The sequence below is a fragment of the Arvicola amphibius genome, chromosome 5, assembly GCF_903992535.2.
Source record: "Arvicola amphibius chromosome 5, mArvAmp1.2, whole genome shotgun sequence".
Taxonomy (NCBI): domain Eukaryota; kingdom Metazoa; phylum Chordata; class Mammalia; order Rodentia; family Cricetidae; genus Arvicola; species Arvicola amphibius.
Window position 1 is genome coordinate 32,725,878 of NC_052051.1, and position 27,881 is coordinate 32,753,758.

At 46.0% G+C, this 27,881-nt stretch overlaps 1 protein-coding gene across 5 annotated transcripts in view; it reads left to right on the plus strand.

The window, feature by feature from the left end:
• The first annotated feature begins 12,858 nt into the window (after positions 1–12,858).
• Positions 12,859–27,881, plus strand: part of Rrbp1 (ribosome binding protein 1) — a 64,793-nt gene continuing 49,770 nt past the window's right edge. For 4 of the 5 annotated variants that reach the window (XM_038330587.1, XM_038330588.1, XM_038330589.1 and 1 more), the window contains exon 1: positions 12,862–13,092. The gene's annotated coding sequence lies outside the window, so the exon portion shown is untranslated. Of the gene's footprint in view, positions 13,093–27,881 lie in introns of all 5 variants that reach the window. The other variant, XM_038330591.1, reaches the window with a different exon arrangement.

The following is a 27,881-nucleotide window of genomic DNA, read 5'->3' on the forward strand; positions in this document are numbered from 1 at the left end:
CAGCATCACACCCATGCACGTGCGTCCAGGCGCAGCATCACACCCATGCACGTGTGTACAGACACAGCATCACACCCATGTACGTGTGTCCAGGCACAGCATCACACCCATGCACGTGCGTCCAGACACAGCATCACACCCATGCACGTGTGTCCAGGCACAGCATCACACCCAGACATGTGCAGCATCACTCATACACATGTGTCCAGGCACCACACCTGGCTTTAACCCAAATCCCCAAACCTTACTTGCCGTTGGAGAGAATTGGGGGAAAATATGTGACAAGTATTGCACAATAAGTCACTGAAACTGTAGTATAAATGAGTCTGTCATCTTCTCCCCTTCACTCAGCACACCCACACAAAATATACACATCCACAGATGACCCTCCCCCACCCACCCCACCCCAGAGCTCCAGGGAGATCGGTGGGCACATAAGGAGATGACACAAGGAGGAGGAAAAAGATCTGCCTGCGTGAAGGCCATTTCACCAAGTTCTCCCCAAACCTGGAGTTCTCTGACGAGAGTGACCATCGGCAGTATAAAAAAACAGGGCTGCTCACGCTGAAGGCTAAGCTCTCCCCCTTTGCAAGCCAACTTCTCCAATTGCAATTGAAATGGGTTGTGGGGAGGGTTCCGCTGAGCTGGGATGGCGCTGTTGTGTCAGCTGGTGGTAGGGCCTTTCAGCCTGAGACACAGATGGAGCTCTGTTGGCCTGCTGGGCCCTTTTAGAATTTATTTTACTTTTTTCTCCCCCTTGCTTCTGGCTTAAGGATCGTCTTCAAAACTCTCACCAATGATTAAAAAATAAAGAACGAGAAGGCTGATTAGCAGAGTTTCAGGAGAGCCACGCAGTGATGAAGTGGGGAAGAAGGGTTGGGGCTGCGGTTTTAAGCCTGCAAGGATGAACCTGGAAGAGGAGATGGGATAATAAGGTTTAAGTGCCAGGCACTTACTAATCAACCACTACCCACATCGTGATCCCCTAGCAGAGGCCCAGCATCGAGCAGGGGGCCTCAGCTCTGCCCTAAAGCCACAAAGAACAAGACACATAAGAAATAAGCACACACAGCCAAGGCAGAGTGGTTTAAGAGAGATGTAAGAAAGGACTTCCTGGAGCTAAAAGTGGCTTATTGTAGAACTGACATCACAGGGAATTCAAGAGGAGAAAAGAACAAACCCAGCCTTTTAAGTATTAAGTATGACTGTTGCTGAACTACGGCTTCCTGAACATGGGGTCTCTTGGTACACTCTGTGTGGCAGCCTTCAAGGGGATCCAGGGCAACGGGAACGTATTAAGCAGTGGCGTGCAAGAAAGGGGTTCATGAGCTTCTTAAGGACAAAATACAATTCAATTCAAATAAAAGTTTCATCCCTGTGATAAGAGGGTGTTTGGAAAACTCAGCCCCAGTCATACAATAAATGACCAAAGGCAGGGCCTGAAAGGTGAGAAGATGGGTGTGGCCTTGGGGGGGCAGGGCCATCTGAGACCCTAGGTGTCCGCAGGTGGGAGGATGGGGAACCTGATGGATGGAGGTAGGGGTCTACAAAAGTCAGAGAAGAAATTGGCTATGATGAGGACCGCTCTAAGCTTCTGCAGGGGAGGCTAAACAAGCGGGAGGTGGAGGCTTTATGGGCTAAGTTTCGGAAGGATAGACTAGAAAGAGGAAAGGGGATGGAACCCAGCACTGGCCTTCATGGTTCCTGCACATCTCTTCTCCTGTGCACAAAGAGTGGAGGGTATCCCACACATCTCTTGTCCTGTGCACTAACAGCGGAGGGTATCCCACAGTTAAAATTTAGTCTATTACATAAACCAATTGCCTGTCATCAGCTGTCACTAAGACCAAGCACACTGAGGGCAGAGGGCCTATTGGTCTCATTCTCTGCTGAAGTCCTATCAACTGGTAGAGACTTGTGTACTCAGGGCTCCCTACATAGTTTTTGAGTAAGCGAATAAGTAAATGAGAAATGAGGTATAGAATTCTGAACTATAGCTCTTCGCCTCTGGCAATCTTTGCGTGTGAGGGGTTGGGTGGGGTGCAGGGGATTGGCTCAGGACACTTGTGCCTGCTAGACAAGCTCTTTAGCACTGAGCCAAATCCCTTCTTCTGGTAATATTAAAGAAGAGGTAATATGTCTGCCTAGCTAGGCTGCTTAAGGATGCTGTCTGCTTGAGGATAGAACAATGAAGGCCCATTGTACCTTCCAAATGGCCTTTGGGTTTTATCCATGGTGTCCAGTGTGCGGCATCTAGCCAACGTGGTGTGGGGTGACATCAGGACCATTGTTTCTCTGTATCGGCACTTCCCCTTATCTGAGAATGCTGGCTATGATTCTTCAGATCCTAAAGAACACAACTGGACAGGGTCTTTGATTCAGCTAACTTTTTTTTAAAAGACAGAATCTCATTATGTAGCCCAGGCTGGTCTCAAACTTCAACTTCCACCTCAACTTCCTAAATTCTGGAACTATAGGTATGTGCCACCACACTCAGCTTCAATTAAAACCATTTTGACAGGTTACCTCCTGCTCATTAGTACCCAAAGAATGGTCTGGGGCCTGAAAGAGAGTAGACATGAGAAAGGTTTCATTAGCTAATGAAGGGCCTGTTATACCTGCTCACTTCTCCATTGGTGGCTCTGGGGGTGGGGTGTACCTTGGAAACATGTATCTTTGGGGTCTTCAAAGCTTACTTTGTCATTTATAAGTGGGAAGGTCCAGACAAGCTATTGTACTTCCCTGAAATTGAGCTTCTTGTCCCTAAACTGAAGATAGCAGTCAGGACACTTCCCTGTCACGACTGGTGAAGGATCATTTGCAAAGCATTTCAGAAACCATTAAGTACATAGTGATGTGGTTCATCTATTTTTTTTTCTGTTTACTTTGGGAACTTAAAGCCAGCCTTTGAATCAAGTATTGCCACTTGCAAAATTCCTCTTAGTCCACTTCTAATCTCACCCACACAACAAACCAAATATTCTGACCTAAGTTACCTTTTGTACCATGCACAACTACATATGTTGGTAAATTGGTTCAACTTACTATCTACTGTATGTTCTCTTATCTTCCTTTAGATACTACAGTCTAGAGATTTTTGCCTTCTGTGTATATTACTACTCTGGTTTTGAGGAGGACAGCTGCAGAATTTAAATTATCTAAGAGATCACACAAGTTCTCCACTCTAGATCTTGCAAGAGTACAGGAGGCATGCGCTGACTAGGAAATAGAAAGATACTCATTACGTTTTGAAGCCTTTAAATTCTAAATTTAGGTATAAAAGGCCCAGCATTTATTCATTCGTTCATTTGTTAATTCATTCAAGAACTGTTTGTGAGTTATGAAGCAGATCCTGTTAGTGTCCGGCCCATAGCCCTCTCTCATTCCTAGGCCTATGATTACAAACCTAGGCTAGGCTACCTTCTTCCATAACTTTAAAAAAGATGCTTAATACAAGCATGCAACTGAAATGTTAAAAAAGTTACTCTGAAAATGGCCCTTGGCCATTCCCTTTCCCCCCGCCAGAAGCGTGAGTAAGTGCTTACTCTGGTATGTGGGCTAGAAATACCAGTGAGTGAGTTAATGCTGACCAGCATAGTTTGAAAGTAGAGAAGGACAGACATTGGAGAATAAGGACTCCCCTCCTGGGTTGGTGAGACAGCTCAGCAAGCTAAGGTGCTTGGTGCCAAGCCTGAGGACTTGCAGTCAATCCCAGAGCCCACATGGTGGTGGAAATAACCGAGTCTCAGAATATTCTTTGTTTCCACACATGCACACACACATATATGTGCATATACACTAAATTTAATTTAAAATTTTAAAAAGCTTCATTCCTTGCATCTCAGTTTACCTCCTCCTGAGGTACATCCCACACCATCTCTGGGGTTCCTTGATGGGATTCTGCTTTAGTGGTCCTCAGTAGTTTCTCTGGTGCATTCTGGACTGGCTTCCCCCACCCCCCCCATCTCACGTCCCTGCTCTCCCACTGGATATCCCTGTTGTATACTTCTGTGTTTACATCTTTCTCTAAGGCCTCTTTTTGGGGAAATCTGTCTGTGGCAGTTTTTTCTTCCATAATCAAGGCATTGCCTGGGTCTGTGCAATGATGCATCACATAGAGACACTCTGACCTCAGAGAGTCTGAAAATGTCAATCCACACATGCATGATATTTCGTTTTTCCTGTTTTCTATATAGATTTTTTTTGAGATAGGGTTTCCCTCCATAGCCCATGATCTCCTGGAATTCACTGTGTATTCCAGGCTGGCTCTAAATTTGCAGCGATTGTCCTGCCCCAGCCTCCTGACCACTGGAATTACAGGCATAAACAGCATGCCCCGCGTCATTATTTTTCTTTATTATATTTTTGGGGGAGGATTGAGGCAGTCTCAGTATGTCGCCTAGGATGGTTACAAAGTCATGATCCTCTTACCTAAGCCTCCTGATGCTGATCTTGTAGGTGTATGCTACTGTATCTGATTTAGTATTTCATTGTTTCTAATATTTTAAAATCCTGCTCTGGCCGGGCGGTGGTGGCGCACGCCTTTAATCCCAGCACTCGGGAGGCAGAGGCAGGCGGATCTCTGAGTTCGAGGCCAACCTGGTCTACAAGAGCTAGTTCCAGGACAGGCTCTAGAAACTACAGGGAAGCCGTGTCTTGAAAAACCAAAAAAAAAAAAAAAATCCTGCTCTGTTCATACATACACATACACACACACATTCACCCATACTCACACACATACAAACACACACACTTGCACTTATACTCACACATACACACACTCACACATAGACACATTCACATGCGCACCCTGCTCCCGTCTGGATGTCTACTATGCTTTGTTGGTCAGTGATGTACTGAAACTAGTTCACTTATGAGAGCTGTCTGCTACATTTGGAAGAATTTTTGAGGCATTTATTAAATACAAACATTGTTAAAAATTAAATCATCTAAAATTTGCCATAAGGTAGCTTTTAAAAAAATAAAGATACTAGCCAGGTGTTGGTGGCACACACCTTTAATCCCAGCACTCGGGAGACAGAGGCAGGCAGATCTCTGTGAGTCTGAGGTCAACCTGGTCTACAGAGTGACTTCCAGGATAGTCAAAAAAAGTTACACAGGGAAAACCTGTCTCAAAAAAAAAAAAACCCGAAAGATACTTAATACTAAATATCATTGTTTTGCTTATGTCTACACAGTAGAGATGCTATGTAGCGGCACATGAGTACAGAATTCTCCCTACCTTTGACTTGAACACAATGGGATCTGAAGCAAGTATTTACACCACAGGAATTGGCAAATGCTACAAACAAGGAAGGCTTCACCTATAAAAGTCAGTGGTTAAATATTTACCAGCACAATATCAACAACACCTTGCCTGGAATCTTGCCCCAACTTCGTGCATTTCCTATCCTGTTACACCGTACAATCTATTCTGCTTTTTGCAGCGCCTATAATGTGACCATTTATAGTGCAGATCAGATTGCCTTCCACTGTGTAAGGCTCCCCTGGAGCCGTTATCCTCTCAGATCTCTAGGCATCTCCTCCATACCTAGCTTCTTTGCTTTTCCTTTTTCCCTAAGGCCTCGTTAAGTGGCCAGCCTTCCTTCTGTTCCCTGGACCACTGGCTGAGCTTCCTTTCACCCCAGGATTTTTGTACTTCCTCTTCTTCATTCTGAGACAAGATCTGTGTCTTATGCAGCCTCCACCAAACCCCTCGCCCTGCCCCAGAGTCTTTCTCTGATCATTGTTACATCACAGCACCCCTATTTCCAAATCCTCACCGTCCTCTGTCCCATGAGCCTATTGTCTTTCCTTGTGGCTCACTGTTCCACTTGGACCCCTCTTGCTTGTTCATGGCTTGCTTTCTCTATGGTCCCTGTACTGAGACTATGCTCATGGAAGAGAACCCTTTACCCTACTCAAGGCTGTGTCTCCAGACCCCAGAGAAAGATGGATACGCAGTGGTACTCATGGGATGAAGGGATGCTCATGGCTTCTCTGTTTATTCCTCAGCTCTTTTCAATCTGGAGCTTGCTTCACCAGCCACTTTCTTCATCAGAACTGTTTTCCCTTCTCCTGTGATGCTGAATTGCTACATTTATTGCCTATCCTGGTCTCTCTCCTGTTGGGTTTCCAGGTTATATTGAACACTGGTCATTCCTCCCCACCCCTCGAAACCTCCAGTTTCATAAGCCAACCTTCTCCAGATTTACAGTTCCCCCCACTGTTGTGGAATATTTGTTTACACTGTGAAGATGTGTCTTTGCCAAGGCGCCTTTTGATTGGTTTAATAAAGAGCTGAATGGCTATAACCAGGCAGGAAGAGGTTAGGTGGGACTTCTGAGGACAGAGAGGACTCTGGGAAGAGGAAAAGACAAAGTTGCCAACCAGACTTGGTGGAAGCAGGAGGGGCAGTATGAGCCTCTTGGAAAAACATAGATTAAAAAATATGGGTTAATTTAAGTTAAAAGAGCTAGTTAGGAACAAGCCTAAGCTAAGGCTGAGCTTTTATAATTAATAAGTCTCTGTGTCATTATCTGTGAGCTAGAGGCCCCAAGAAAAGTCTGACTCCATCCTACCCCTTCTTGAACTCAGTTATATATCTGTAGTGCTAAACATTCATCTCTGCCCATACCTCCCTTCTCTTTGGACCCAGGCTCACTTATGTGATGTGATTTAGCTGGAAGGATGAGACAGAAGCAACAGAGTTCTGAGCCTCATCTCCAGGAGACCTCATGCATTTCTGCTTGTTTTCTTCTGCTCCCATCCTTAAGCCAATGGTAATGTTTACTTGTCCTCGCTGATCCTCAGAAGAGAGAGTCAGCCTCTAGTTCACTCTAGTCAAGCCCAGGCTAGAGAGCGTGTGTCCAGACCACCCAGAGACCTGTGAGCAAGCCAACCACCCTCGGCCAGAGGCCTTAGCTAACCCACAGAAGCCTAAACTATATAATGTAAAATCAGAGTTGTTTTAAGACTTTGACTCTCAGAATGCTTTGTTATGTGGCAAGAGCTGACTGTTACATTCTTTTGTGGGATTTCTGCTCTTTGTTCTTTTGACACTGGTGTTCTCCTGTCCCCAAGTACCCACGGCTCTATATTCTGCTCATGGTCATTGTTGTCCTTCTCATGGACATTGTCTCTCCATTGCATGTTTAGGCTTCCAAACTCTGCCATGGACCTTGAACTTCAGTTCCACAGAAATGATAGTTCAGTGACAGACATTGGTACATAAACAATGTGGTCCTGTAAGATTGCATGACCTAATGATGCTGGAGCCGTCAACCTAATAATACTGGAGCCATCAACCTAATGATGCTGGAGCTGTTGACCTAATGATGCTAAAGCAGTGGACCTAATGATGCTGGAGCCGTGGACCTAATGATGCTGGAGCCATGGACCTAATGATGCTGGAGCTGTTGACCTAATGATGCTGGAGCCGTCAAGCTAATGGTACTGGAGCCATCAACCTTATGATGCTGGAGTCATCTAAGTTTGTGTGGTACATTTTAAGCTGTTTGTGAGATAACATAACCTGATGTTGTATGTCTCAGAATGTGTGCCGGAGAGAAAGTGTGGCGCTGCCTGCAGAATCTCCCTCAGGGCCTCCTCCAGTGCCTTTAATTTAACATGACACGTGTGTAAAATGCATTTCCCTCGTTCCCTTCTCCAGCTACGTACCCTGTCTCGGAAGCGACACCACCATACCCCTATCACTCAGGCCAGAACCTCAGCTCACAGGTGACTCCTGTCTCTCCCGGACGGAGGTTCCCCAAGCTCATTCGCATCACGTTCTAAACACACTCCTACGGGCCCCATCCTGCCCCTTTCAAGTTCTCGTGTTACTTCTTAGTTGAATTAGTGTGGGACATCACTTCCCAGCCCTGTGGGTTCCCAACCTGTGACTCAGTTACTCTAAGAGAACCCTGAGGGAATGATCACAGATGTCATGGTCACAAATCCTTTGTTGAGTTCCCACCACCACCAGAAGGTTAACTCTGACTGCCTCTGTTCTTCCCAGAGATACAGGACACATTCCAAAACGCAGTCTTTATATGCATGGGCCCTGCAGCCAGTTACACCTCCTCTGACTAGCCGTGGGGACAGTGGGCAGATTACTCTCAGAACCTCAGTCTCATCTTTAAAATGGAGATAGCTACAGAACATCCCTTAGCGAGCCATTCTGAAGGTTAGATAGTTTTACACATTTGCAGGGTATTTAAAACAATGCCTGGCTCGTGATAAGCCATAAAAATACTGTATATTTTACCTTGACTTTTCTTGAATAAAAAAAAAAACACCAGAATTATTTATTTTATTCTCTGCGTATGAGTGTTTTACCCAGTGTGTATGCAACTGTGCACCGTGTGCATGCCTGGTGCCTGCAGAGGTCAGGAGAGGGTGCTGGGTCCCCTGGGAGTAGAATTAGAGATGGTTGTGAACCACCTGTAGGTGCTGGGGACCGAACTCAGGTCCTCTGCAAGAGCAACAAGTGCTCTTAACCTCTGAGCCATCTCTCCAGTACTGTGTATCTTTGTGTGTGTGTGTGTGTGTGTGTGTGTGTGTGTGTGTGTGTGTGAAATTTCATTTCATTTAGCATCCTTCTATAGTTGACAAAGCAAAGCCACCTTTAAAACTGTACTATACCTTTATTTTTCTGCCTACTCTTTTAAAATAATACCCACAATTTAGTAATCGAAATCAAAGCATTGTCATGAATTAATAGACCGTGCTTGGTAATTAATCTTATGTGTTTAATTCTTCCTAAAAAGAATGCTTCATTTGCTTTAAAGATGCAACTAAAACCTAAGGTGTCCCGTTTTTGGAGTATGGTTGACTCAAGTATATTTGCTTGCAGACCGAGTTTTAGCCTTTTAGAGAGGGTACCATTTGATGAATTTTGCTCCAGCCATGTAACCATCGCTCTATCAAGATATAGAACATGCACATTGCTCCCGCTCTCCTGTGATCAGCTTTGGAAACAGTTTCTCCCTCCCTTTCTTTCCCTGGTCAGTCTTGCCAGATATCCACCCTGGGGATCCCAGTCTCTACCGCCTAGCCTTTGCCCATGTTGTCCTTTGCCAGATGCAAACCTTTAGGCCTGGGTACCTTCCGCACTTCCTTCCAACTTCTGCTCGCCTCTGCTGTGTCTGGGTTAACTCCCTGCCTGGACTACTCCAGGTCTCTCTGATGAAACTGTGTTGAAATCTCCTAACCACACCTGAATACTACATTGTGGATGGCTACCTGCGGACGGCAGGAACCTGTTTCTTAGGCTTCACCCTGGAGTCTGTCACTGAGCAGATGGCACCCAGAGGCTGGACAGTGACATAGGATCGTCCTCATCAGGCTGGGGAATGTGTGATTTAGCTGACTGAGGCCCATCTTGGAAATCCTTAGCCTCAGAGCGCCTCTCACTCCCTCAAAGGCATCTTGTATTCATGGACTCTGGAGGTGACTTGTTTCTCCAGCTACTCCCTGGAAGAGCTGAAGAGGCCTGGGAAAAGGGCGCCACAGATCGGAGTCTACATAGCACAGCTAGAGGGTGACAGAGGAGGAAGGGGCAGGGGCAGAAGGAAGGCAGAGCTTACACCATGCCACACTATTCCATCCTGAAATGAATATTGTGAGAGATTGAAACAAATATTGAAATAGGGAAAGGAACAGATAGGGAACCCTTTTTGTACACACTCCTTTCTCCCGGGGACTCTGTGATCCTATTGCCCAATGGATAATATTTACAGAACCTATATTTGCCAGCCCCTCCTCTGTAGGGCTCTGCGTCAGGTGCAGGTTCCCATGTAGAAAGTATAATAGCAGCTCCTGCTACACCCTCTGGCACTCACAAGTCTGCTACAGGCTTCTTGCTTCTACGCTTTCTCCACTGATAGAGGTGTTGGGGGGAGTTAAATTCTCCCCCTGCTGAGGAACCTCCTAGCCAACAAGTACTCAGAATGGGTAATGGATAGCCATGTCTTCATTCCTCTTGGGGAGGATCTCTGGGGGCATCTTCTATAGGGCTTATCTGCATCCCCTGTGACACAAGTCTTGGCTGTTTCCACCCCTCAGCAGCTGCTTGCTTGATACCGTGCTTTCTCTGTTGGTTCTTTCCCCTCCCCAGTTCTCCACCAATGTTTCCCAGCTCATCTCCCAAATGAATTTCCATCAGCCCTTCAACCCCCAGCTCTGTATCCACAGATTTAACCAACCGATCAGAAACATTTGGAAAGCACTTGTCTGTATTGAGCACGTGCAGACTTTTCCCCCTTGTCATGACTCTCGAAACAATACGGTATCACAACTATTTACACAGCCTTGTGTGGCAGTCAGCATACGTCATGCAGAGAGGATTTAAAGCATTTGGGAAGATGTGCAGAGGCTATATGCAAATCATTTTCTATCAGACTCGCCCATCCCCAGATGCTGCAACCTGGTAGAGGGGGTCCTGGAAGTAATCTCTGCCAGATGTTGAAGGACTAGATTTGAACCAATTCCTCCTGCCGGGATTTGCTTCTGGGACAGTTAAATGACAAACAGTGAGTAGGGATAAAGGGCAACCCTGCTATGGACAAGTCGTTGGGCCCATGGTGGATCTGTGTATCACTTTGGGTGGTATGTTCAGCCTTTCGTTTCCCCAGGCACTAACAAACACTAGTGAATGGATGCATGAATGAATGTGCTTACTTACCCCCAGAAGAGTGACTGTCTTAAAGTCCATTTATTCTCCGAGAGGTAAATGCCTAGGTCAACAGCTGGCCAGAAACGGGAATTCTTGAATTTTATATCAAATAAGTCTCAGTCCTGGAAAACGACTGAGTGTGGAAAGGTAATCTATGTTAATTCCTGCCAATTAATCAATTTGTGAAGGAACTGCTGAGATTAAAACTAGAAATGAATGGTTTAGTCTCAACCTAACCCCGTGTCTTCTCTCCCTAAAGTTTTACTTTCTACCAACAGCTTGTACAGGAGCAATGACCAATCACAGTGCTTGTGGAGAAACTGGAGCAGGGATTCTACGGCCATAGAGTCATCGTCCTTTGGGTGTCTTAGAAAACGACATTTTAGGAGTGGGCGGTAGTGGCACGCGCCTTTAATCCCAGCACTTGGAAGTCAGAGGCAGGCAGATCTCTGTGTACAAGGCCAGCCTGATCTACAGAGCGAGTTCTAGACAGCCACAGTTGTTACACAGAGAAACCCTGTCTAGAGAAACAAGACAAACAAATTAGAAAACATTTTAGAGGCTGGAGAGACTCCGTGGGCGAAGGCGTGCTGTGAAAGCATGGGCGCCTTGAGTTCAGTTCCCAGCACGAATGAGAACAATCCAGGCGCCACCTGTAATCCCAGCACCCTAGAGACGGACACAAGCAGATCCCCAGGGCTTCCTCATCGGCCAGTCTAGCCAGAGCAGCGAGCTCAGGGTCAGACACAGAACCTGTCTGCAAGAATGAGGTCCAGAGCAATAAAGAAGCCTGGTATCAGACTCTGGCTCCCCCAACACACATACACACGCGTGCGCGCGGCAGAGAGAGACACACAGAGAACTTCATTTCAAAGAGGCTGCCTCTGGCGCAGGCTCAGAAGCACAGTTTTAAGAAATACTGTTAAAATGGATATAACCTAAACTTAAGCTGGCATGGGGGTTCATGCCCTTAAACCCAGCACTCAAGAGGCAAAAGCAGGTGGATCTCTGTGAGTTCAACACCAGCCTGTTGTACATAACAAGTGGACAGCCATATAAGACTCTGACAAAATAAAAAAAGCACCACAACGCAAAATTATTTGACTTCAACTTGGTTTTGAAGAGTGTGTATTGGGCTGGTGAGACGGCTCAGGGTAAGAGTGCTTACCATGCAAGTCTGACTACCTTAGTTTGACCCCTGGAATCCACCGCAGACAGGAAGAACCAACTCTATTGAGTTGGTACATGGTGGTGTGTGCATCCCTCCTCTGAATAGGTTTTGGGTTTGTATTTTTTTATATTTTAAGAGTGAGTGTGTTGGAGCTAATATTTGGAATACCACTGGATCAGTTTCCTGGATTGCCAGCAGATTTTCTTGACACAGAACCTCATGGTCCCCATCACTTGGAATCAAATGTCACAGGATGGATGTAACTCTGCTTTGTGATTGGCATAAGGATGGTATCTCATACAGTCTAGGGAGTGGCCTTTCCTAACAAAATGACACACAGCCCACCTCAATTTCCTTTGTTCTTTCTGGATCTTCCACCTCAGTTCTTTCATTTATTCAAGAAAATCCCATCTGGAGAATGCGGATAAAACCCTATCCTCCCTGCTCTCACCCTGTATAACTTGTCTTTAGACCCAGGGGTTGGTGCTTTGTGTGAAGTTACTTGGGTTTAAATAAAGCATTTGCCCTGTTGTTCAGGGGTTGTGCAATCCTCTGGGTTACACCCACCGCCACCTCAGCCTGGCCGTGTGGGGAAGAGCAGCCCGCGGCCACAGGGATTCGAACCTCTATCCATCTGCCTAGGCGGAGCCGACTCGGAAAAAGCGGTGGCGTGGAGATCAGCGGCCCAGGGTGGGCGGGGCCGACAGGCGACCTCCCTAGATGGGCGGGGCGTTAGAGACCCGCCCCCGCGCAGAGCAGAGAGTTGCGCTGCGCGGCTCCGCCCCTATTCGGCCCCGCCCCCCGCGGCTCCCCGCAGCTCCTCCCCTCTCCCATTGGCTGAGACGTAGACCCTCCCTTTTACCCAATGGCCGCCGCCGCTGAGCGGCAGTCCGCGACTCGATTGGACAGCTGCCGTTAGAGTGGCGGCTAGTGGACCAATGGGAAGAGGCGGCTCGATGAATGGCTGGTCCGGGTGGGGAAGGCAGGAGGCGGCGATCCCGGCGGAGGGGGCCGTTCGCCAGCTCCGAGGCAGAAAGTGCCACGACTCCACACGCGCGCACGCAGCCAGCGAGCGGCCAGAGCGGACGGCGGACGGGGCGGACGGCGCCGGGGTCGCGGTGTGTGCAGCTGCTCAGGGGTGGCTTCTCGGCGGAGGCTCGGCCGGCTCCTCTCTCGCGGTTCCGCGGCGGCGGCGGCGGCTGCTCTTGCCCTCTCGCTCTCCCTCTCGCGTCTCCCGCTGCAGGTAAGAAACTTGGCCGGGCCCTGCAGCCGCGGCGGCTGTGGAGGCGCGCGGGCCGGGCCGTCGGTGCGCCGGGCCGGTCGCGCCGCGCCGCGAGTGACACGTCTCCTTGGCGGCCCCTCCCCCGGCGGCGCCGGCCCGCCCGCCCTGGCGGTGGCCGCGGCCCCTCGGGTGGGACGGAGCTGCGTTTGCCAGGCCGAGCCCGTGCAGGGGCGTCGGCCGAGCGCACCCCTCGGGTTAGACCCCCCGGCCGGTCGGCCGGCTGGGAGCTGCGGTGGCCCCGCGGCGCGACGTGGCGACCCCTCCCTCCTGGCCCGGCCGTCGAGCCGGCCCGCGCGCTGCGAAGTTGGGCTAAGAAAGTTGGCGGCGGGGCGGGGCGGCGCACAGCTGGCGGAGGAAGGGGTTAAGTTTCGGGAAGCCACCGGATGACGTTGCCGGGCCGGAGTCCGGGCCGGAGGGGGTTGGGGGGGCGGAAAGCGGTGGGCCGGCCTGGGACGAGGGCTGAGACTCGATGGGCGACGTGGGGCCCAGAGCCCGGTTCTGCGGGCCGCGGCCACCGGACACGTCGGCGGCCCCGACGGGGCGGGCGGGGGCCATGGGGTTCGCCGCGGGTGCAGTCCGGGACCGGCCTTAGCAACTTCCCGGAGTGCGGGATGAGGTTCCCTGCTCCCCCTGGCGGTGGGGCCGCAGCACCGTTTCCCGGCGGGGCCGCGCGGAGCCCGGCGTGAGGGTGCCGGACCCCGCCGGAGTTGGGGCCACCCGGGGTCCTGCCTGGCCTCTCCCTCCCGCGGATGAATGGACCCGTGGTGCCAGGCCCTAGCGGAAGCAGACACCTCCGGCTAGGCCGGCCAAGCGCGCTGGCACTGGGCCCGCCGTCTGTCCCGGCCCGCCAGGCTTCCCGGCTGTGCCCGGGGTAGAGAGGCCAACCGGCCCGCGCTTCCAGCGGTACGGGATGCTGTAGGGTCTCCTGCCCGTACTGTAAACCACCAGCTGGAGTTCTGTTAGTGTCACTCTTCGTGGACGGTAGTCAACCAAGTGTTTTCGCTCAAACGTTTCCCATTTCCCCATCTGAATAAACAAGGTTCCTGCTTGTCCCTCAAACTGAGACCTAGCACACGTAGGGAGTAGCCGGCTGGTATTGACTGTTCTTGTGGGATGTGTGTTGAGGGACGTGGGAGACGGAGGAAACAGGGGGCGCCTGGCTCACTCTGTGGACCACGCAGGGCTGCTGAAGTCACACACCTGGGTTCCACCCCCTTGACCACCTGAGGCTCCTGTCTCCTAACCTCTGAACCTGGGTTTCCTTATCTCTAGCCTGAAGATAGTACCACCCACTCATCCCTGGGATTGGGGAACTGGGCAGGAAGTGTGGGACCTTGTGCTAGACAGAGAGCAGTTTGGCAATAACTCCTGAGGTCAGAGGTCAGGACTGGGAAACACCAAGGAAATGAAACTTTGGAGGATCCTGGAGTCTTCCACATCTCCATTTGCTAAGTTGGTCTTCTGGTGGGGGTGGGGGGTCCTGAGTGGAATCTTGCCTACAGTCTCACGTTGTAGGCCGAAGTCCATACACTGGACACGGCCCTTTACAATCCAGTATGCTCTCACCGGTCACACCACTTCTTACCTTTCCCCAACTGTTCTTGCTTGTCTTAACTTCCTGCACCCGGAGAAATTTCTGTGATCCATGCTGCCTCCCTGAGAGCTGTCTTAATGTGTTAGTGAACTTTGCAAGGTCAGCCCACTATGGTCTGCCAGCCTGTTTCTCTTGAGAAGCAGCTTCCTGTTCTGAGGGCCTGAGATGCCACTTCCCTTCTGTTTGAGTGCAGGAGAGGTCAGAGCAGACCTCTCAGTCAGTTTTCCACTTAGAGGCCAGAGCAAGCTTGGATTGCCGGGCTTCTGGGCTCGTTGAGTCCTGGAGAAGGCCAAGATTGGGGGCTGAAGGCAAGAAGGGAGCTTGAGGTTTGGAATCAGCAAGTTGGTGTGAAGTCGTGGCATGTTAGAACTCTTGGATTTTGTGTATAGGACTTGAACTCTGACCCTCTACCTTGTCTAAGGATTAGAGTGGTATTATAATACATGGATTTTTTTGTCGTTGTTGATGGGAAACATTTTTCTTTCTTCCCCTTGCCTGCCCTCTCCTTTTCTTTCCTCCTCTTCCTCTCATCCTTCCCTCCTCCCTCCTTCCTCCTCTCCTTCCTTCCTTTTTTTACAGTTTTCAGAATGGAGTCTTAGTCCGATTGCCATGTCAGCTTAGACTGACCTTGAACTCCTGGTCCTCTTAAGTGCAGAGATTACAGGTGTGCACCCCAACACCCGGCTTGATGGGAGAGTTTTAAATAAATCCTGAATCGAGTCACATTTGAGCAATTAAGCTCTTTGCTGAAATGAGCCTTAACTCTACATGCTACAATAATTATATAGCACCAAACTCGGTTTAAATGGTTGCATGCAAATGATTTAATTGGAATATTGGATTATTGTGTAGCAGGGATACCTTTTAAAAGCACAGGAGCCCAGATCCTTGCTTATGCCTTTATCACGAGGGCTTTAACTAATAGACGCATGACAGACAGATAGAGCAAACAGTGCTTGCCCAAATCTTTTTTCCAGAAGGGGAAATGTCCCTTGTGGGACATTTATACTTCCCAGGTTGTTCCTTTATACATCCCACGTCTGCAGTGGTGAAGGCCCTGTAAGCCCCTTTCCACTGAGTAGTATAAACATGGGCTGTCTGGCTCCTGGAAGAGGCCAAGATCGGGGCTCTTAGAATTTTGAAGCCCAGGATGTCCGTAGTTCATACCGATGAGAGAGACTACCATCTCATGGTTTAAAGTATCTGAATCCAACTTTAAAAGGCTTGCAATTCAGAATCAGATACCACACTGCTGTGGTTGTAGGCATCATAATAGACCCATGTTTAGAGTAGGTGTGGGTGTCACCCATTTAGTAGATGAGAACCTGGAAGCCCAGAGGATAAGAAGGCTTTGGGACCTGTTCCTGTTGCCAGCTGCTAAGTGACATCATTTCTGCTTTTTGAACAGGACCACATAATTCTATCCTGCTGGGACAGTAATTACCCAAGAGAGGATACAGAACAACTAGAAGATTAAAATGAGTTTCGGTGGCAAGGTGTAGAGACAGTGAAAATTTGGCAGCCTAGGAAGGCACTTGGCATTTCATTCCTTTATGAAGAGTCTTTGCTCTGGGCTTTCAAACTCTGTACATACAAATGCATGACACATGAATTTGTGTGAAGAAGCTGTTGTCTACGACAGCATTGTCCGTACCATCACGTATGGCTGGAGCCACTTGCAGTTGTTTAAGTTTAAAGGATGTAAGTTAAGGGGCAGTAACATTTTAACATTCCATTTCTTAGTCAATTTGCAAGTGCTGAGTAGTTGCTTAAGAGTTATGTCATTCCCATCGTCTTGGCAAGTTTGACCAGACAGCACCAGGCCAAGGTAGCTGTTCTCTAAAGGTTCAAGTCCCTGTTCCTCCTGATCACATGAAAACATAGTAGTGTTGAAGCAGGTGAAATGTTCAGTTTGTCTGTGAAAACAGACGACTGATAGCAGTTTGCACACTCAGCTCAGTAAATTGTGACCTTTGGGAAACATTAGTCTTGGGGGCTGGAGAGTTGGCTCAGTGGTTGAGAGCTTTTGATGTTCTTAACAGCAGCACCAACATTGTGGATCATAGCTGCTTATTTCTCCAGCTCCAGGGGATCTGACATCTACTAGTCTCTATAGACACCAGATATGTACATGATGCACATACATACATGCAGGCAATCATATATAAAATAAAAATAAATCTTAAAGAGAAAAGCCCATTTTCAATTCTATGTGCATATGAGGGAAGGGGTTGGATAGTGCAGGGGGACAGGCACTTTTACCTAAAACTAACAGCATGAAGATGGCCAAATGTACCAAATGCAGAAAAAAATAAGTAGGCATTAGATGGAAAGTATGCAGCTTGTAAGGAAAGTAAATATTTAATTCTAAGTGAGAAAGCCTAGGCGATGGAGTCTGCTTAGTATTTTAGAATATTAACTCGGGGCCTTCTAGGAGATTGTTTTCTTAGGCAGGCGAATTCTGAATGAGTCTCCTGAAACAGGCAGGCACACACCCAAGTTTAAAACCAGACTCACCTTCTGCTTTTCTTTTAAATTTTAGTAATACATATCTCTCAATTTTTTGAAATGAACAGCAACTTTATAAAGGGTGCTATATACAAATGATGTGTTTCCTGGTTGTTTAGACTGGTCCCCAGCACTCTTGCATTCCGGCATGTGGAGTTCTCTCTGGCTGATAGAAGTTATTTCCTGAGCACTACAGAGACTGCTTGCAGGGCCTATTATACTCTGTATGACTTTGCAAGCTCTTTGGGACTTGGAAGACTTTTTGAATTCTTGGTTGTACTCATGTCAATGCTTGGTAGATTGACAGAAAGCCCAAGTTTAGAAGAAATTCCAGTGATGGACAAGTCGTTCTCTTCTGGCTGGTCAGTGAGAGGGTCCACTGAGATGTTCCGGAAGTCATCAGCTTTATTTATAGTGACAGGGAGCATCACCTGACTCAGAAGGTGGATTAAACAACCCTCTTGAACTCAAACCTTTAATTCTGCGCCTTAAGCCTGGGCAGGCTGGAAGCAGACAAGGCCTTTGTTAGTGTCTCCAGACTCCAAGCCAGTGAGTGCCCTGTGTGGATATATTTCTTGGAACAAAAATGACATCTGTTTGGCCAATCCCTTGTTACTAAACAACAAAACCAACCTTTTGAAAATAAAGTTTTTTTTTTTAAATTAAATTTTAGGTTTCTACAAGAAAAGTGAGAATTTGGTTTGCTTCTTGCTTGGCATTTGTGAGCCTGTGCCTGACTTCTGTGCAGCTCTGCCCTGATGTGTGGTGTGTGTCTGGCAGTCCTTGAGGGCCTGTGGGCTGGATGGGGTCTAATCCCAGGATCAGGGAGCACAACTGATTTTCCTTGGGCTTCAGTGTACCTTCCCTGTAAAATGAGAGCTGACCAGGAGGCGCCATCTCTCAGGCCATGAGCCTTGGTTTATCTCTGATCCTTGTTCTCTCTCCTTGCAAATCCCATCAGCTCTGCTTTCTAAGTGGAGCCTAAGTTCGACCCTTCTCACCATCTCTGCCGGTTCCGCTGTCCTTGGGACAGCACCTCTAGCCTGTTTTATTTAGTCTTTGATGTGGTTTCCCAGCTGTAACTTCACCCTTGCCCTCTAGATGGTTGCTACAGTTGATGGCATCACTGCTGTCTGCTCCTTGGCCTGTCTTGCCTGTGGTCTCCTGGGCTCCAGTTATCTTGGGCCTCAATCCTGCCTCTTTGCTTCCCACTTCTCCAGCCACACCGGCCACTTCTTTAGTCCTCAGGCTTGTGTCTGCGGTAGGGCTTGGCATGTGTCCTTATACCTGGGGGAGCTTTTCCCAGATAGATTACAGGGTTGCTCCTCCACCTTCCTCACATCTGTTGATCATCTTATTTAAAGTGACAGACACCTTCCCATCCTGTCCAACCTGTGCATAGCTTTCTTCTCATTCCTGTCACTTGATATGTCCTATGTTTGTTTGACCTGCCTGTCATTGTCTCCACTGGAGGACGAACTCTGTCAACACAGGGATATTATCTGATTCCTTTTCCTAGGTCTAGAACAGTGATGGCACCTAGCAGATGTCCATGCTCACTAGGCTAATAGAGAGGCTTTTCTAGTGCAAGACCATAATCATTTAACTCAAAGTAGTTTAAATTGCTGGAGCATAAAATAGAAACACAAAACATCCCAGGGCCAATGGGAGTGAGTTTTGGATTCCCTCCAGCCCGGCTCCAGTTGAGAAATTGACAAGAACGTTGAGTGGTACTGTCACACTTTGTCAGCCCTTTGCTGCCCGTGGAGCCAGAGGTGTAAAGGAGCCTTGGGGCAGGGGCGTGGGCTTGGATACTGGCTCTGTCCTGGGCTCCTGGTTCTGCAGGACAGTTTCACGACTCTGGACTGAGCGTGTGTCTTCACTGCTGCTCTGGTCCCAGGAGGAGTATTAGCAGGGATCACCCACGTTTCTCATGGTACAGAAGGTCCTGGGTCAGGCCTGCAGAGGAGCTAGTCTGTCTAGGAAACCAAATGTTATTTTTGGTTTGAACAGTGTGGTGGCTTTTTCTAAAATGAGTTGAATTTTGTGCTTGGAGAATAAAAGTGTGCCATGGGGCAGGGGGAGAATTACTGTCTTGTAGTTGGTTGGCGTGGCGTTTTCCTTTCTCTTGGTCAGACTTTTTGTCAGGCTAAGGAGTGAGAGGAGGTTTTGCCTTCCCTAATGGCAGTGTCTCCTCTGAGGAACTTTTCATGGAAGCTAGCTGAGGTGAAGGAAACTTGACTGAGGCAAGGCGGCCTCTCAGTAGGATCAGAGTCCAGACCCTTTCCTTCTTTCTCTTCCACTTTTCTACTGTAGGCAAAGAAATGGCAAGTGCGTCCCGGAGTGAGAACATGGGAATGAGTTGTCTTGTGCAGAAGGGTAAAAGACCCTTGTCCATACCCAGGCAGTACGTTTTCTAGAACTTCTCATATAATACAGTTAATCTGTATTAAAGCCAACCTTGTTTTCCATGAAGACTGTTCCTGGATAGGAACTAGACATAGCTTTATTTCTGTTGGCTATATTATTTCCTGTAGTTAATGTTCGTTTGTAGTTAGAAAGTCACTTCATAGTAATCACAGTGATTGAGAAAAGGAAGGAGACGAAGAGTAAATGAATTATTAAAACCCTTAATGAAAAGTCTTATTAGTGGCATGCCGAGGGACTTCTCAAAGATGTGTGCCTTTGAAGCCCAGCTACTCCTCTTCATTATAAGTCACTTCCCAGGTAAGTTGATGATCTAGGGCCGCCTTTGTACTATTTCCTTTTTCCCCCCAAGACAGGGTTTCTCTGTAACTTTGGTGCCTGTCCTGGAACTAGCTCTTGTAGACCATGCTGGCCTCGAACTCACAGAGATCTGCCTGCCTCTGCCTCCTGAGTACTAGGATTAAAGGCATGCACCACCACCACCTGGCTACTATTTCCATTTTTAAAGACAGGAAGAGAACAGAATAATAACAAAGCTAATGAGAAGCCCTGGCCACTTTGGGAAGGGGACACCCTCCTTGACTGAGGTCCCATTAATTTCTCTCTGGAGAGAGCAATGTCCTATATGCTTGTTAGAGCTGGAAGATGAGGGTAGCAACAACACTGTATGACAATCCTTAAAGCGTGCCCCCTTTCTTTAGGATGCAAGTTGTGCGTATTTTTAATTCTTTACTGAAATGAATGTGTGTGTACTTGAGTCCTGGTAAAATACACTTATTTAAACTGCACACCCTTGTTTAACTCATTCTTTTTGTATTCCTGTGTCCCTTTATTGCCTTCTTCAAGGATACCTGCTTTCCTGTTCATAGCATCACAGTCTCTTTGCTGGTGTCTGAACATAATGGAAGTGGATCACGTGACACATGCTCATTTGTCTTTCCCTTGGTGTGTACGTAAGATTCATCCATGTGGTTGAGATAGCTGTGGTCCGCTTATTTGCTCTTGTATCTTCCAGTATGTGACTGTATCACAGTATCTGGCTAGCTTCCAGGGAGGAGCTGTTGTGGATAAATAACCCTGGCATAATTGGTCTCGCCCTGACTTTTGGTTAGCATGAGCACATATTTCTATTGGGTCTGCTATCTAAATCTGGAATTGTAGGCTATAAAGAGGCATATGCTCAGCTATAGAGAAAAGTGCCAGGCTTTTCTTTCAAAGTGCTTGTAGTAATTTATACTCTCACCGCAGTATTTGAGAGCTTGGGGTGTATTATAAAATGGCTGACTTAAAAAAAAGCTAAAGTGAAGTTTGAATCACATTGATAATAAAAAGAGTTAATTCCCACATGCTAGAAGGTCTGTGTTATTGGGGATGGGACTGTGGGGCCAGTAGGATTTGTTGATCAGGGCGGGCTGTGGAATAAGGGCCAGACCACTGACATTCTTAGCAGCAAAGCCAAGTGGGAAAGCAGTGGGCAGTGAAGGCAGAAGCTAAGCAGTTCTTCCTGGATGAGCCTTCTACCTGTGGGTTTTATAAAAATGAAGCTATAGACATTTCTAGTTAGAATACTGGTCTGCCTCCAGGGGTTGGTGCTAGGGGGATATCCCTCCAGGATTTCCTACTCCTCTATCTCCTAATCTGCTGTGGAATACAGTGCTCCCCTATCTGTGAGGAGTACTTTCCTAGATCCCCATTAGATGCCTAAAACTGCAGATAGCTGAACCCTCAATATATACTTTGTTTTGCCTTTAAATACTTAAGATAATCTTGAATTTACAAATTAGGAAGGCACTGCAAAATTAAGAAGAAAAACAAATGAAGTTTAAGAATTGTAACAATATACGGTAATAAAAGTTATCTGATTGTCTTACATAAATCACTTTACACTGAACCCATATTTCTGGTAAGAAGGTGAGGTCAGCCGTGCTTACATGATAGAAAGTCCAGTGACTGTCTGGGGTTATTGAACCCTCCAGAAGTAAAGCTGTGGACTGGGAGGTGCTTTCCCTAGCCAAGCCGGCCTTCTTGTCATGTAGCAATAGTCTTTCTTCTTTAAATCTAAGATTCAGTGAGCTGTGATTTGGCTTAGCTGAGAGTGGCAGCAGTGGAAGCAGTGGCAGATATCACGGCAGGGGCACTGGGTTTCTGGCAATAGAGGTTGTCTTGATCAGTCTTCTGATTTGGATACAAATAAATAAAAGATGTAAAAATACCTTTTGAAAAGCATAGGATAGCTCAGAAGATTCTAAGGAAGTCAAACACAGTCCTGTAGAGCTTTTAGCAAACTGAAGAAACTGTAGTATTTCCAGGGTCAAAGGGTAGAGGTCAGTGTGGGCAACATGCTATAAAGTGATCCTTTAAGAGCTGGTATCACTGAGGGCAATGAAACCTCCAGGGGAAGACAGGGGCATTAAACACTTCTGTGGCTGGAGTGTAGTTTAATGGTTGGTTCCTGCTTAGCATCGAGGAGGCCTTGGATTCCAGACTCAGTTTCGCGGAAAAGAAACCAAAACAGGCAAAAAAAAAAAAAAAAAAAAAAACCAGAACATTTTTCCTACTGTAGAACTGCTAGGGTAGGGGGAACACAGCCTGAATGTGGGCGTCACAAGTTGTCCCTCATGAAGGTCATAGGACATGCTAGGAAGCTCAACACGTTTAAGATTTTGTGCTTGAGAGGTGACTAAGCAGTGCTCCTGGGCTAGTCCTTGACTGTTGGAAGGGCCGCAGCTATTTCCTGGGCTTCGAGAATCCCCAAGGCATGATTATAACAGGAACATGGACAGTGGATGGTTATGAAACACAAGGAATAAACACAAAGGTTGCAAAGTGTTGTGGATGAAGACAGTAGGAACAGCTCTGTGAGCATGAGGTAGAGTTGTTGACCCGGTTTAAACACCACCGCCTGCTGAGCTGAAAGTAATAGAAAGGGTTTAAAATATCTACAAGTGTTAGAAACTATACAGTGATCTAGCACATTTGAAAAGGGACTAAGTACAACTTAGAGGGATAAATAGTCCAATAATTGTAATAAAAACACAACAGATGGGTTCAATAGCAGGTTAGACGGGACTGATCAGAACTGGAATGTAAGGCAGAGCAGAAGAAAGTACGCAGAATTGACTATGAAGAACCACAGACAGGTGCTTTGTGGGAGCAATGGAGAACCAAGGGGAACAAACTGAGACGTGTGTCGAATTACAATTCCAGAGGGGGGAGAAAGAACCAGTGTTGGCAGAGATAGTAGCTGATAGTCTTACATAATAGGTGAGATACCCATCTTTTTAAAGATCCCAATAACACAAACAGAATAAAAGTAAATCTACATGGAGATAATTCATGATGTAACTAGAGAAGAATTCAGCAGTGAGAGAAACTGTTTTATATATTTTTATTTTATGTGGATTGGTGTTTTGCCTACATTTATGTCTGTGTGATGGTAGGGTGTTAGATCCCCTCAAACTACAGTTACAGACTTTAGTGAGCTGCTATCAGGTTGCTGGGAATTGAACCCAGGTCCTCTGGAAGAGCAGCCAGTGCTCTTAACCACTGAGCCATCTCTCCAGCCTCTGTGGGGTTGGGGGAAGCAACAGAAGCAAACTGTTAGTAGATCATCAGGAAACTCTAGGGTGTTCCTGGAAGGAAAGTAAGGCCAGGAGGAAAAGAGTGAAAAGTAAAGAAGGTGCTTAATATTTGGATAATTTTTAATAATGCCATATGTTGGTGAGACTGAAAAACTGTAAGAGCAAATGCATAAAAGCAATATCTAGAGAGAGTGAAGGAATTGGTGGGACAGAATAAATTTTTTTTAACTTTTATGATCACTGAATATTGACACCCCCTCTTCCCCCGCCAAAGGTTACTGCTAAAGAATTAAAGAGTGGGTTAGTTCTGTAATACTAGAAGGGGAAACAAAACATTCAAAAGTAATCAAGAAGGATAAAGACAAAAAGCAGCCCAGGACAGATGGGAGACTAATGTTAGAGAAAACACAGGTTTAAACCCAGTGCATTAGCATTCATATTGAATGCCAATTACCTAAATACTCCAGTAAAAGCCAAAGACATGCTGCATTCTAAAAATACAGCTGTTGCACTGTCATAGGTAGAATGGATGGAGAAAGCCAGTTCACATGTGCTGGTGCTATATGCTAGCCTAGGGCAGCCTGAGCAATATAGAAAGACTCTCATCTTAAAAGTGGAAAGAGGTGGGCAGTGGTAGTGCACACCTTTGGTCCCAGTACTTGGGAAGAAGAGGCAGGCGGATTTCTGTGAGTTCGAGGCCAACCTGGTCTACAGAGCAAGTTCCAGGACAGCCAGGGGTGTTACACAGAGAGCGGAAAGAAAACTGATGTTGTGTCAGTATTATGAGAGTAGATTTTAAGGCAGAAAAAAAGCACAACGTGATTGCTTAGCAGCATTTTGGCTGAGATAAGTGTGAAAGCATTGTAGAGGGAGGTGAAGTAAACAATTTAAGCATTTTTAGCTTAAAAAATTGTGTGTGTGTGTGTATACACGGTCAGAGGACAACTTGTGGGAGTCAGTTCTCTCCTCCTGCTGTGGGTTCCAGGAACCAAACTTAGGTACCAGTCAGGCTTGCACAATAAACACTTTACATGCTGAGCCCTATCACTGGCCCCATTTTAACTTTGAGTTAACATAATCTTAATATATAAAGTAAAATGGTCAGATATATAAATATATAAAGTAAAATGGCCTAATTTATAGCCAAAATAGAGAAATTTTAGTGATCATGTAACAAAGCAGTAAATAAAAGATTTGATCTATATGTGACTATAAAAAACCCCACAGCCACCTAACACACTTCATAGTATTCAGATGTCTGTGTCAAGGGCAGGAAATAGTCCAGGACAGGTGGGACACTAATGTTAGACAGAATACTGATTGAAACCCAAGTGTCACTCCAAGTAAATTAGAAATATGAATAAAAAAAGAAAAATAATCATGTATTTAGAAATTTAAAAGTACCTCTAATGTTTATAGGTCATAAAGTAGGGAAATATAAAATATTTTGACAGCAATAAAGAAAATGGTACATATTAAATTTATAGTGTGTAGATGAAACATTTTTGACAGATTAATAACTTTAAACACATTCAAAAGGGGAAGAAGGAAATTATTGAGCAAAGCATCTATCTCGATGCAATTTATGCTAACTAGGATAAAAGTAATTTCTTTAACCTGATAAAAGTCAGTTAGCCCAGCTCAATCATGAAGCAGTGGAAGGAAGAACAAAGGAGACAGAAAACAAGGAGCAGCAGCCAAGTCACAGGGCCTCCTTAGAAGAGACGATGGGATTGGCAGCTCTCTGGTAAAACCATGAACAGGGAACAAGTAAGCAACATGAAGTATATGGATTGTGACCTCACTGCGATGGCAGACACTGAAAAGACAAGTGGCATTTATGAAAAGCTCATGTTAAATCAGTTTTTAAAAAATTAATACTATTGGTGCTTATCTGAAACAGATATGATGGCACACAGCCCTGGCCTGAGCACTGAAGGCTGAGATAGGAACGATCTTGAGGCCACTCTAGGATATGTAGCTAGGCAGTCTTAAAAAAATTTAATTTCAGTACAGCTGGGAAGTGGTTGGCGTACATTTTTAATCCCAGCATTTCGGAGGCAGAGGCAGGCGGATTTCTGTGAGTTTGAGGCCAGCCTGGTCTACAAAAGCTAGTTCCAGGACAGGCTTCAAAGCTACAGAGAAACCCTGTCTTGAGAAAGAAATATTTAATAGAAAGTGGAGGAAAAAGATACATCACTTATGATACATAGTTTGTTTTTTTACAGATTAACATGACAAAACTTTTGCAAGTTGTGACAATCCTGATACATTTAAATCAAATTTATCAGTACTAAACTTAGGGGAGAGAGAAAACTGCTTGTCCGTGTAATTATGAGGAAATGGATCCCTGCCAAGCACGTAAAGAATGCACATTCCGCCAGGCGGTGGTGGCGCACGCCTTTAATCCCAGCACTCGGGAGGCAGAGGCAGGCGGATCTCTGTGAGTTCGAGACCAGCCTGGTCTACAAGAGCTAGCTCCAGGACAGGCTCTAAAGCTGCAGAGAAACCCTGTCTCGAAAAACCAAAAAAAAAAAAAAAAAAAAAGAATGCACATTCCAGTTCTTCTCAAACTTAGAAGAGAGGAAGAAATGGATGTATGTATCCATTCATTGTGCTGTCAGCTAACCTTGTTCCATAGAAATAGGAGGAGGAAATCACCAGTCATCTCATACCTAGGAATGAAAGCCAAACCCAACAACACACATAACAACAAAGTGATGTTTGTCCTAGGAATGCAAGCTTTAGTGTTGAAAATTAAGTGTATGTTCATTTGCCATACTGACAGGTTACAAGAGTAGAATGATATTATTATCTTAACAGATACAGAAAAAATAATATGATAAAACTTACCATGCATACTATGGGTAAAACAGCTAGGCATCGATATTGTCCCCTTCGACACGAGGAAAGACTGTCGGCAGTCCTTCCCTTTAGCATTGTATCAGAGGTCCCACTCCACAAAAACTAAGGAAAGTAAAATGGGTCAAGATTGAGGAAAAAAAGGAACAAACTGATTTATATGCTTACAGACACAAGAAAGTTAAAAAAACAAAACAACTAAAGGCTAGAAGTAGTCAGAGTTGCTTAGGAAAGTAGTAGACGTGAGAATCATTCACACTTTCCCATGCCAGCAACAGACAGACAACAGAACCTTAGTGACCATTGCAAAAGTATAAAACGGAAGAACCAAGAAACATCTCTCCAGCAACATGCAAAACATTTTCCTCTGTCCAGATAACTGTATTTTTCTCTTTGGATTTATTCATATGAGTGCTGGTTATCGAACTCTCTGATAGAATATTTAGTGGTCCTTTCACAGCCAATACTTACTGAGAACTGATGTTTGGTCGGATGCGGTGCCAGCTGGCCTCTGCTTTCTGGGGATGAATGTCTATTACAGTAAGAAAACTTTTGGACCAATTTGTCTATTTTGAAGATCCTTTATCATGCTGTATAGGCCTGTCTTTTTAATAAAGTGGAAACTGGTAGCTTCTTGTAAACCCCCAGAGGAATTTTAGGTCTTTTTTTTCAAAGACTTTTTTTTTTTTTTTTTTTTTTTTTTTTTTTTTTTTTTTTTTTTTAAGGAAACAAAAGCTTGTTAATTCTCTATTTTTTTCCTCAGGCATAGAAATTGAATCCGAAATGGCTGATGATTAAGCAAGGCTTATAATAGAATATATTTCTATTTTTAGTGTCTCAACTCTTTAAAATGAATGGCATTGTTTCTTTAAAGTAGGAAGTTACTTTTAACACATGAAATAAGTTATTTCAAAATTCTACTTTTAGTTGCTACATTTTCTTCAGTTACTCTGTTTTAAAAAAAAACAGCATTGCTTAAATTTTTAGATGAGAGGTTCTGATGCTTCTTTGGAAATAGTACTTAATGTTGATAAGCCTTGTGCTTCAAAGGTAGCAAAGAGGTTGCCAGGGGAAAGTGAGGGAGTGACAGAGGCCCAGCCTGAGCAGACTTTGAGATACCTTCGGGTGAGGTGTGGGCAGCTGATGTCATCTTGGGTTTCAGTGTTCAGATGGAACAGGAATTTGAGGTAGGAAGTAGGGACTAACACCTAGTGTGTCCTGAACTTTTGAAGGGCTTCACCCTCCACGAAAGGACAGGCAGTTTCCTAGTTAGTAGCAAGAAGAGATGACGGGACAGCCAAACTGTTGGGTCAAAAGCTGAAATTTTTCCGTCATAGGTCCCTGCCACAGGTAACAATCAGCCCACAGCTGGTGACTCCCTCCAAGGCCTGGTTGAAGCAAAGATAAGGTGATTTTAGGGGAGTCCCTAAAGAGCTGCCATCAATAAAGATTGCCCAGCAGAAATGCAATAGAAAGTGACAAGTGAAGGTAAAACAGAAGGCAGGAAAGCCAGAAGAGGTTAAGACGGTGCCGTCAAAGAAGCAGGCAGACTTGAGAAGGGCAGAACAACTCGAAGACTCGAATCCTCGAAGGAGCTGTTTGGATCCAGTCTAAGAGAGAGTGGTGAGTGGACCTTATGTCTGAAGTCTGCTCTAATGGCTGCACAAGAGAATTATTAAGGTCTAATTAGAGGTGATACCTTGAAGGAACACGAGGAGTGAGACAAAGTTGTCAAAGGAATTTAGTGATGATGAGTTTTCTAGAATTGATGTCAATAT